The 9485-nt window shown below is 39.1% G+C and overlaps 1 non-coding gene across 1 annotated transcript; it reads right to left on the bottom strand.

Moving 5' to 3' along the window:
- Positions 1 to 4910: 4910 nt before the first annotated feature.
- TRNAQ-UUG lies at positions 4911 to 4995 on the bottom strand. Its single transcript has one exon. It is a non-coding gene; the product is annotated as a tRNA-Gln (tRNA).
- Positions 4996 to 9485: the final 4490 nt, after the last annotated feature.

Genomic DNA, 9485 nt, shown 5'->3' with positions numbered 1-9485 from the left:
ACTCTGTGCTTCCTTTTCCCAAATTTGAATGTCTCCCTTTTCTCACCTTCCCAAGCTTTTCCACTCTGTGTCTGAACCTATCCCTCTGGCAATTTTACATTATGGTGAACCAGCTCTTGTCCACAACTGGGTTTTCAAAGTCCCTTCTAACAAAACAGATGAACATAGGGAAAGGGGGAAAAAGAGAGGGAAGCAAACCATAAGAGACTTTAACTACAGAGAACAAACTGAGGGTTGATGGAGGAGAGGTGGGTGGGGGGGATGGGTTAAATGGGTGACGGGTTAAGGAGGGCACTTGTGTTGAACACTGGGTGTTACATGTAAGTGATGAATCACTAAATTCTACTCCTGAAACTAATATTACACTATATTTTAATGAACTAGAATTCAAATTAAAATTTGAAAAACAAAAGCTCACAAAGTCCTTTCTATACCTTTGCTTCTCTTCTGAGGACACCACCTCCCCCCTGGCCCTCTCATTTCGTATCAGTGATGTCACTCCCATAAACTGCTTCCAGATCATTAACTGCTCTCATGCTCAAGAAACACTCTTAAATTTCCAGCCACCCCATACTCCTAGTTATGACTGCCAACTATATATCTCCTGATTACTTCTCACCATTTATGGTATGTTTGGGAATTAGATAATACAATCTATATGAGATTCTTAGGATTGTGGCAGGCACATATTAATGACTTGATACTTACTAGCTATTGTTATTATTAATTTTAAACTTGGACTCAGAGTCTTTCTTTCCTAAGTCTTGCCATCGTTCTAAGTGGCTTTATTTTAAAATCGACAATTCACCCATTTGCACGTTAGTCTTTGACAATCTGGTGGTGAACCATTCCATGGCCTTTATGTCCTCTCTATTGGCCATATGTACTCATGGCCTCACCTTGGAATTCTTGCACATTGTAAATACTCCGTGTTCCGGCACCCTTCTAATCCAAGCCGATCGAGGTAGGGTTGGGGCATCATCTCCCTTATAGCACCAATCTCATTATGTCATCAACCAGTTAAAAGACCTTCAACAGCTCCCTTCATCAAATTCAGTGCCTTCAGTTTGTCGTAAGTTAACTTTACAATCCTGACTCAATTTATATCTTCTCTCACCTGCCTTTTACACTACATCCTCTACTAAAACTCTCAACTCCAATGATACCTTATCCTTTTTCCCTTTCTAGCCTGGGAGTTTTGTAAATACTGGCCCTCAGCCTGGGGAGAGGAAAGAGGCCCTTCCTTCCCTCTGGGCCAGATTTTGTCTTTCAATTTGGTAGAGTATTCCCAAAGTATGCCTTTCCAACCCCCTTCTCGGACTCCCGTCTTCCTACCCTTTGTTATACCTCAAAATCAGCATCCCTCCTGCTAACCACACAACTACTCAGTGCGTTGGCACACCGTAGCACTTACCCTGCTGAACTGTAATTGTGCCTGATAGTTCATTTATCATTCCTTTTTAGAAGACTAAATTAGTTGAGGACAAGACCTGGCCTGACTGGATTTTGTTTTTACATTTCTAGTGCCTACTAATTCCTGGAGCACAGTAAATATTCTGACCCAATAACTATTCATTGAGGCAACGTATAAATCTAAACTATTCTAGCACAACACTTGATACCCTTTTCACAGAGTTTTACAAGGTAAGGCTGCCTCTGGGGATAAATCTGTACTTCATCTCCTCAAGGGTATTAGTAACTCCTACCCAAAGACCAACAAGCTCTTTTGTCTTTTACATTTAAATCAAAAGGCAAGAGGTGGGGCTTATGGTTAAATACCCCAAAGAGAATGTGAAGAAGATTATTAATTTACACTAACACTTCTACAGCATTTGCTTTCTTATGCCTGTTGACAATCTGCCAGGAAAAGGTGAGTGAAATTAGATTTTGCAAATGTTACTGAGATATTTTTTTTCCCAATTGCTTTGTATGTAAAATACTAAACAAAAAGTACTGAATTTATTTCTTGCCAGGCCAAAAAAGAAAAAAAAGTGGGGGGGAGGGAAATTTGGTTTCTTGAACATTTAGTTTGCTATTAAGTCAAAGAAATTTCAAAAAATGTATATAAAATTATTAAAAACATTGTTGTTGCAGTTTATTCTACCCAACTGTGAATTAGATAATTTTCAAACAAAACTCTTTTTTTTTTATAAGTACTTTTGTCTTAATTTTTTTTTTTTAATTTTTTTTTTTAACGTTTATTTTTATTTTTGGGGCAGAGAGAGACAGAGCATGAATGGGGGAGGGGCAGAGAGAGGGAGACACAGAATCGGAAGCAGGCTCCAGGCTCTGAGCCATCAGCCCATAGCCCCACGGGGGGCTCAAACTCACAGACCGTGAGATCGTGACCTGAGCTGAAGTCGGACGCTTAACCGACTGAGCCACCCAGGCGCCCCACAAAACTCTTTTTTGAATGTGAAAGCTAACTGGGCTTTCCATCAAAGCTTCTTCAAACCAAAACTTTTTCAAAGTAAAATTAACTTCTGCATGGTCTTTGTACAAACTTGAAGTAAAGCGAAGTGACATTTTTCTTCCTTAGAGAAGAACAGCATTTAGCGGAAATTGTACAAATTTTCACGACTGAAATACATTTCCTGCGATTGGAATACACACTTTAGAAAGATCTGAAATTTCTTCAGGTGGCTTGGGTTCTCCTGGGCTGTGGGATTTCTCAGTCTTTCAAGACGTCTGCACGTACAGCCATAAGCCTAAACAGAAATGTTTGGGCTAGAAACTTCTTTGCAAATCAACCCTTAGAAGAGTTCTACGGAGAGGGATTATTCTAGAATAATAAGCTATTATTATTGTCGATCAAATGTGTCAAAAGCAGTTATTCTTAGAATCATTCTTAGCTTACTAACTGTTCCCCAGAGGAGTCTTTTCTGGTTTTATCTGAGGAATGATATATTCAATTGATCCTGAAACCATTGGCTCACTAGAGTGTGTTAAGAAAGGCAGCGTGTTTATCTTGAGTATTATTATCTTTTGAAGTGGAATACAAATGTCTTCCATCAAATGACTGTGAGCACTGTTAGAGAAGTGCCTTTCAGGGAAGTGTGCCCTGTGAGCAAAGGGGACAAGCATTTACTGCTTTTCTGTTACAGCATTCCACTCCTTGTATTTGCATCTACTTCTTTCCAAAAATGTACTTAACGGCCATGATCTATTTGCAGTTCTCTGAATCACTCATGGGACCTGTTTCCCTTTTCTGTCCCTGCCCCAAGCCTTACTGACCACATTTACTCCCCTCTTCTGCCCAGGTTGGACAAATGTTAACCAACTCAACTCCATCCTGGCAAACAGACCAGTTGGGTTCACTGTCTCAGCTTAAATATCTCACCAGCGCTTCAGACCAAGCAGAGCTTATCAGAGATTTCAGGCTCCCACTTTGCCCTATTTTCCCCATTTTACTGCTTGGATCATAGCTTCTAGAATGTCCTCTCACTCTCACTTTGATCAGCTATAATTTACAAAAAATAAGACACACGAACCTTCAGTGTATAATTTGATGCTGACGAATGTATTCAGTTGTGTATTTACCACCCAAATTATGATATAAAATATTTCCTTCGCTCCAGAAAGTTCCACTGGGTCACTTTGAAGTCAGTCTCCTGCTTCCATCTCTGGAACCTGCTGATCTGCTTTCTGTCACTATAGTTTATCCATTTCTAGAATTTCGTTTAGGTGGAACCCTACACTATGTAATCTTTTGTGTAAGGCCAGGAGTAGTGTGAGGGGAGTACTTCAGTGTTGGACTTCTTTCGCTTAACATAATGCTTTGGAGATTTTTCCACATTGTTGCCTGAATCTTTAGTTTGGTCCTTTGATATTAACACATCTATTGAATGGCCATACTGTAATTTACTTATCCACTCAACCAATTGAAGGATATTGGGGTTGTTTCTAGGGTTTGATTTTTGTGTGTAAAGCTGCTTTGAGGATTTGCTGTACTGGTGTCGTGTGAACATAGGAATTTATTTCTCATGGCTAAATACAAGAGTGGGCTACTAAGTCATATGGAAGCATTTAATTTTATAAAAGACTATCAAACTTTTTCCAAAGTGGGTGTGCCATTTTATATGCCCAGCAGAAAAGTGTGAGAGTTACAGTTGCTTCGCATCTTTGCCAACTTTTTATATTGGAAGTCTTTTTAATTTGAGCATTTAGTTGGTATGGAGTGGTTTCTCATTATGACTTTAATTTTCATTTCCCTCGTTAAAAAACAAAAATCCACGGAGTAAATTTGAAGATCAAATTGGCTTCATTTAACAATTCATGACTTGGACAATATCCTGTGTAGCAAATAGAAAGGCACTCCAAAGACTTGTACAAAATGGAAGGCTTTCCTAGGCAGAAAGGGAACAAGAGAAAGAAAGAAAGGAAAGGCAGGGCTTTATAAAGCAAATTACCTCACTAGTCCTGACCAGGCCATTCCAGACTGACTGGTTATTAAGTTACTTTTCTTGAAGAGACCTACAGTCAGGTTAGGTATTAAATCTGTTTGCTGACATGGGGCTGAGCACGAGTGACTCTATTTTGGATCTGTTAGTTCTTTTTATAAGACCCCAATGATTCATAATTACGAGCATTTTTTCATGTGCTAATTTGTCAACTACTTTTAGTGTCCTGTGCCTGCTTGGGTTTCTCTTCCTGTTTCTTTTACTTGGGGTTTGTTGACTTTCAAATATTCAGCCATAATTTCTTCAAGCATTTTGTCTGAACCCCCACCTACACCTTTGTGAGACACTAGTTACGTGTGATGTATTTTAGGACACGTTATGTTGCTCTATTCATTTTTTTGTTTATTCATTTTTGAGAGACAGAGAGAGACAGAGCATGAGCAGGGAAGGGGCAGAGAGAGGGAGACACAGAATCCAAAGCAGGCTCCAGGTTCTGAGCTGTCAGCACAGAGCCCGATATGGGGCTCGAACCCACGAACCACGAGATCATGACCTGAGCCAAAGTCAGATGCTCAACCGACTGAGCCACCCAGGCGCCCCTGCTCTACTCATTTTCTTAAAAATCATTTCCCCTGCATTTTGAGTTTCAATTTGGATATTTTCAATTGCTTTGTCTTCAATTTCTCAAGTCCTTTCAAGGGGTGTATTGTGATGCCTTATCTGCTGTTAATCCCGTCTACAGTTTTTTCGTCTCAGATATTACATTTCTCACATCTACAAGTGTAATTTGGGTCTTTTTATAATTTCCATTGTTCTTCATCACACGCGTGCTTTTCTCTAACCTTCTTGAGATACGAAGTGCGTTTTTAGCAATGTTTTAGTGTCTTGTCTGCTGATTGTATTAGCTGTGTCATTTCTGCATCTGTGTCTTAATTTCTTTTCCCCTTGGCGTCGGGACATGGTGGAGTATCTGTCTGTACACCCGGCAATCCTACAATTAGATGCCAACATTGTCAGTTTCATGTTATTGGATGTTGGTTTTTGGTGTTCCTTTCAATACCTGTAGGTTTCAGTTCTAAGATGCAGGTAACTTACTTGAAATCCACTGGATTGTGTTGAGGCTCACTTTTAAACTCTGTTAGGGCGGGCCTCAGGGCAAATTCAATCCCTTTTATCCATCTTGGCCAAAATGGAAATCCAATCAGAGCCTCTTTGATGGTACTTCTCTCAGACCCTCTCTGGGTGAAGGCACATGATAACTTGTAACATGACTTCTTCGCAAGCCAGACCATTCCACAACAAGACCTAGCCCCAAAGAGACAATACTGAATGGTAGCTAAGAGTTTCTGGAATGATTGAGACCTGGTTTAAATTTTATTTCTGTTTCGGTGCAACCGGAGCTAGTTAATCTTTTTAGGCTTTGATTCATTTATCTGTAAAATAAAAGTAACAGTACAGTTGACCCTTGAACAACATAAGTTCAAACTGCATGGAGTCCATTTATACACAGAGTTGTTTTTACAATACATTACTATGTATGTATTTTTAATGTTTGTTTTTGAAAGAGAGAGAGAGAGGCAGACTGTGAACAGGGGAGGGGCAGAGAGAGAGGGAGACACAGAATCCAAAGCAGGCTCCAGGCTCTGAGCTGTCAGCACAGAGCCTGACGCGGGGCCCAAACCCATGAATCATGAGATCATGATCTGAGCCAAAGTCGGATGCTTAACCGACTGAGCCACCCAGGGCCCCAACTTCCTTATGATTTTCTTAATGACGTTTTTTCTCTAGCCTACTTTATTGCAAGAATACAATATATAATATATATAATATACAAAATATGTGCTAATTGATGTTTTATGTTATCAGTAGGGCTTCCAGTCAACGGTAGGCTATTAGTAGTTAAATTTTGGGGGAGTCAAAAGTTATATATGGATTTTCAACAGCACAGGGCACCCTGTGTTGTTCAAGGGTCAACTATAGTATCTTTCAGTGGTTGGGTAGATTAAGTAAAATAAGGAATACAGCATATTTGGGGTCATTATCATAATTTAAAGCCCCAGATTCCTTAAATATGTCAGGTATCAGGCAGGCTGTATTTCAGAGAAACTTAAAAGCAAACATGTAACTGTTACTAAGTATGCTAACTGCATAATGGATACTGATTAAACATCAAAAGATAAAGTACTCTGTCATAACACCCAATCTCACGGTTTAGATGGTGAACCAATGATTTGGAAATGGACTATGCACTGAAAATCTACTAAAAATAATGTGTAATTTGGGCTTTAATCTGCTAATTTATCTCCACTCTAGTGGTTTAGAAACATAATTCACACCGTGTTGTAACAAGAAAGGATCTCAGAAGATATTTACAAACCATATATTCAACAAAGGACTACCATCTAGAAGATATAAAGAACTTTCAAACCCTAAAATAAACGGAAAATCCAATTTGAAAATGACAAAAGACATAAAGAGACATTTCACCGGAGAGGATACACAGGTAGCAAATAGATACCTGGAAAGATGTTCAGCTTCATTAACCACTAGAGAAATGCAAGTTGAAACCAAAACAAGATATTATTTCACATCTATCAGGTTAAAAAAAAATTTTTTTTTTTTTTTAAATGATGATGAAGATTTGGAGAAACCGGATGGGGCTATAACAATGGCAGCGTCACTCTGAGAAACATTTTGGCAGTTTTTAAGAATCTGAACATGTAACGATCATGTGACCAAAAAGTGCACTCTGGGGCATTTATGCCAGATAGATGAAAATGTATGTTTACACTGGGGCGCCTGGGTGGCTTGGTCGGTTGGGCGTCCGACTTCGGCTCAGGTCATGATCTCATGGTCCGTGAGTTCAAACCCCGCGTCGGGCTCTGTGCTGACAGCTCAGAGCCTGGAGCCTGCTTCCGATTCTGTGTCTCCCTCTCTCTCTGCTCCTCCCCAGTTCATGCTCTGTCTCTCTCTGTCTCAAAAATAAATAAACGTTAAAAAAATTAAAAAAAAAAAAAAAAGAAAATGTATGTTTACACAAAAACTTGTTCATGAGTTTTTATAGCAATTTTATTGGCAATAGCCAAAAATTAGGATCAACCCAGATAACCTTCAATGGGTGAATGGCTAACTAAATGTATGCGTGGAACATGCATACAATGAATGTTACCCAGCAACAGACAGGAATGATACTATTGATCTATGCAACAACCTAGATGGATTGCTAGAGAATTGTGCCGGTGAAAGAAACCTACCCCAAAATATTATATATTGCATGATTCCATTTATATAACACTCTTCAAATGACAACATTATAGAAACAAAGAACAAATTAGTGGTTGTCAGGAGTTAAGGAGAGGCTTTGAGTGAGAGGCAAGTGGGATGTCTACAAAAGGGCCGAAGGAAGGATCTTTGTGGTGACAGAAATGTTTTATATCTTGACTATGTGAACATTAGTATCCTGGTCGTGATTTTGTAAGGAAACACAAACAAACAAACAAAGTAAAAGTTAGAAAACACCAATGGGGAAATAAACACTCATACTTGCAGTAAAAGTCCAAATTCCATTTTGGAGGGCATTTTGGTAACATCCTCTAAAAATAAAGATGATTATACTTTTCGCACAGTCATTCTAGCTCCGTGGCTGTACATGTGAAGTGACTGTGCCCAAGACTGTTCACTGTGAAATTGTTACTGGAAGCAATCCAAGTGTCTGTCAATGGGAGCCCGGTTGGATAAATTATCGGATATCTGCTCAGGGAATACTAGATAGTTCTAAAACAGAGAAACAGAACGGCTCCATTAACTGACACAAAAAGATCTCCAAGCCATGCGGTGAAAAAAAAGAAAAAAAAAAGCAACAGGCTTAAAAATGTTTTCAATATTCTTCTTTTTGTATAAAAAGGGGAATTTAAGACTATCTGGATTTATAGGAATACGCTAAGGAAACTCTGCCCACATCCACCAAAAATAGTAACACTGGGTAGGTGGTCACCTAAGTGTGTGTTTTAGAAGGTTGTTGGGAAGCAGATGGAGCGAAAACAGGCCTGGGAAAGATACTTTCACTGAATACTTTGTATCTCCTGATTTTTTCCAAATGTGCATATTACCTCTTCAGAAATGAAATTAAGATGAATACATCAACTTTATCTTGACCTGGTAGATTGATTATTTGATGGATGTATTAAATTGCTAACATGAATAGACATGTATTGCATATCAAACATGCAATACAATTCCGTTAACATGTTTAGCACAAAGATCATTTAGAAACGCTTTTTCAAATGTAGTAATCTTTTTACGAACTAGAGTCATGCAGAAAATGTCTGTGATCATGTCTGGCCTGCGGGGCATTATTTAACACATTTTCAGCAAGGTGATTTTTTTTTTCTAAACATGTATTTTTTTTTTTAAGTTTATTTATTTTGAAAGAGAGAGAGAGAGCATGCACACGAGTGAGGGAGGGGCAGAGAGAGAGGGAGAGAGAGAATCCCAAGCAGGCTTTGCACCATCAGCATGGAGGCCAATGCGGGGCTCAGTCTCACGAACCTGTGAGATCAAGACCTGAGCCGAAATCAAGAGTCGGATGCTTATCCAACGGAGCCACCCAGGCTCTCCCAGCAATGTGATTTTTATCACTGAAGTGCGTATGATTTTTATGACTGAAGAGAACACACATGAAGCCATATCATCACGTAATGTGCATTTTACGGACATTTTACTTTCTCCTTCACAGTCACGAGGTCCTCCTCTGACCCTTTTGGAGGAAACTCCAAGGTCCCTGCAAAGATCCATAGACAAGCAAATCAATGAGCTGTAAGTGGAAAATCTCAATAGTGTACAACCAAAACAAGGAGTTGTTTGAATTCAGCCCTTTTTGGTATTCTAATCATAATCATGAAAATCAAATTATAAGACATATGCTCTATATTCTAAGAGAAGCCCCAACACTTGAAGGTCTACACCCTCAAACATGTGGCTAAAATTTAGTTCAAGGATGCCCAAAACTATAGGAAAAATATGTAACATATATGAGCTCCTCCAAAAATGACTCTAGGTCAGCACCCTTCAGTAGGAAGGTAATGT

The sequence above is a fragment of the Panthera leo genome, chromosome F2 (assembly GCF_018350215.1).
Source record: "Panthera leo isolate Ple1 chromosome F2, P.leo_Ple1_pat1.1, whole genome shotgun sequence".
NCBI lineage: Eukaryota > Metazoa > Chordata > Mammalia > Carnivora > Felidae > Panthera > Panthera leo.
This window is presented reverse-complemented; position numbering and strand designations above follow the sequence as displayed.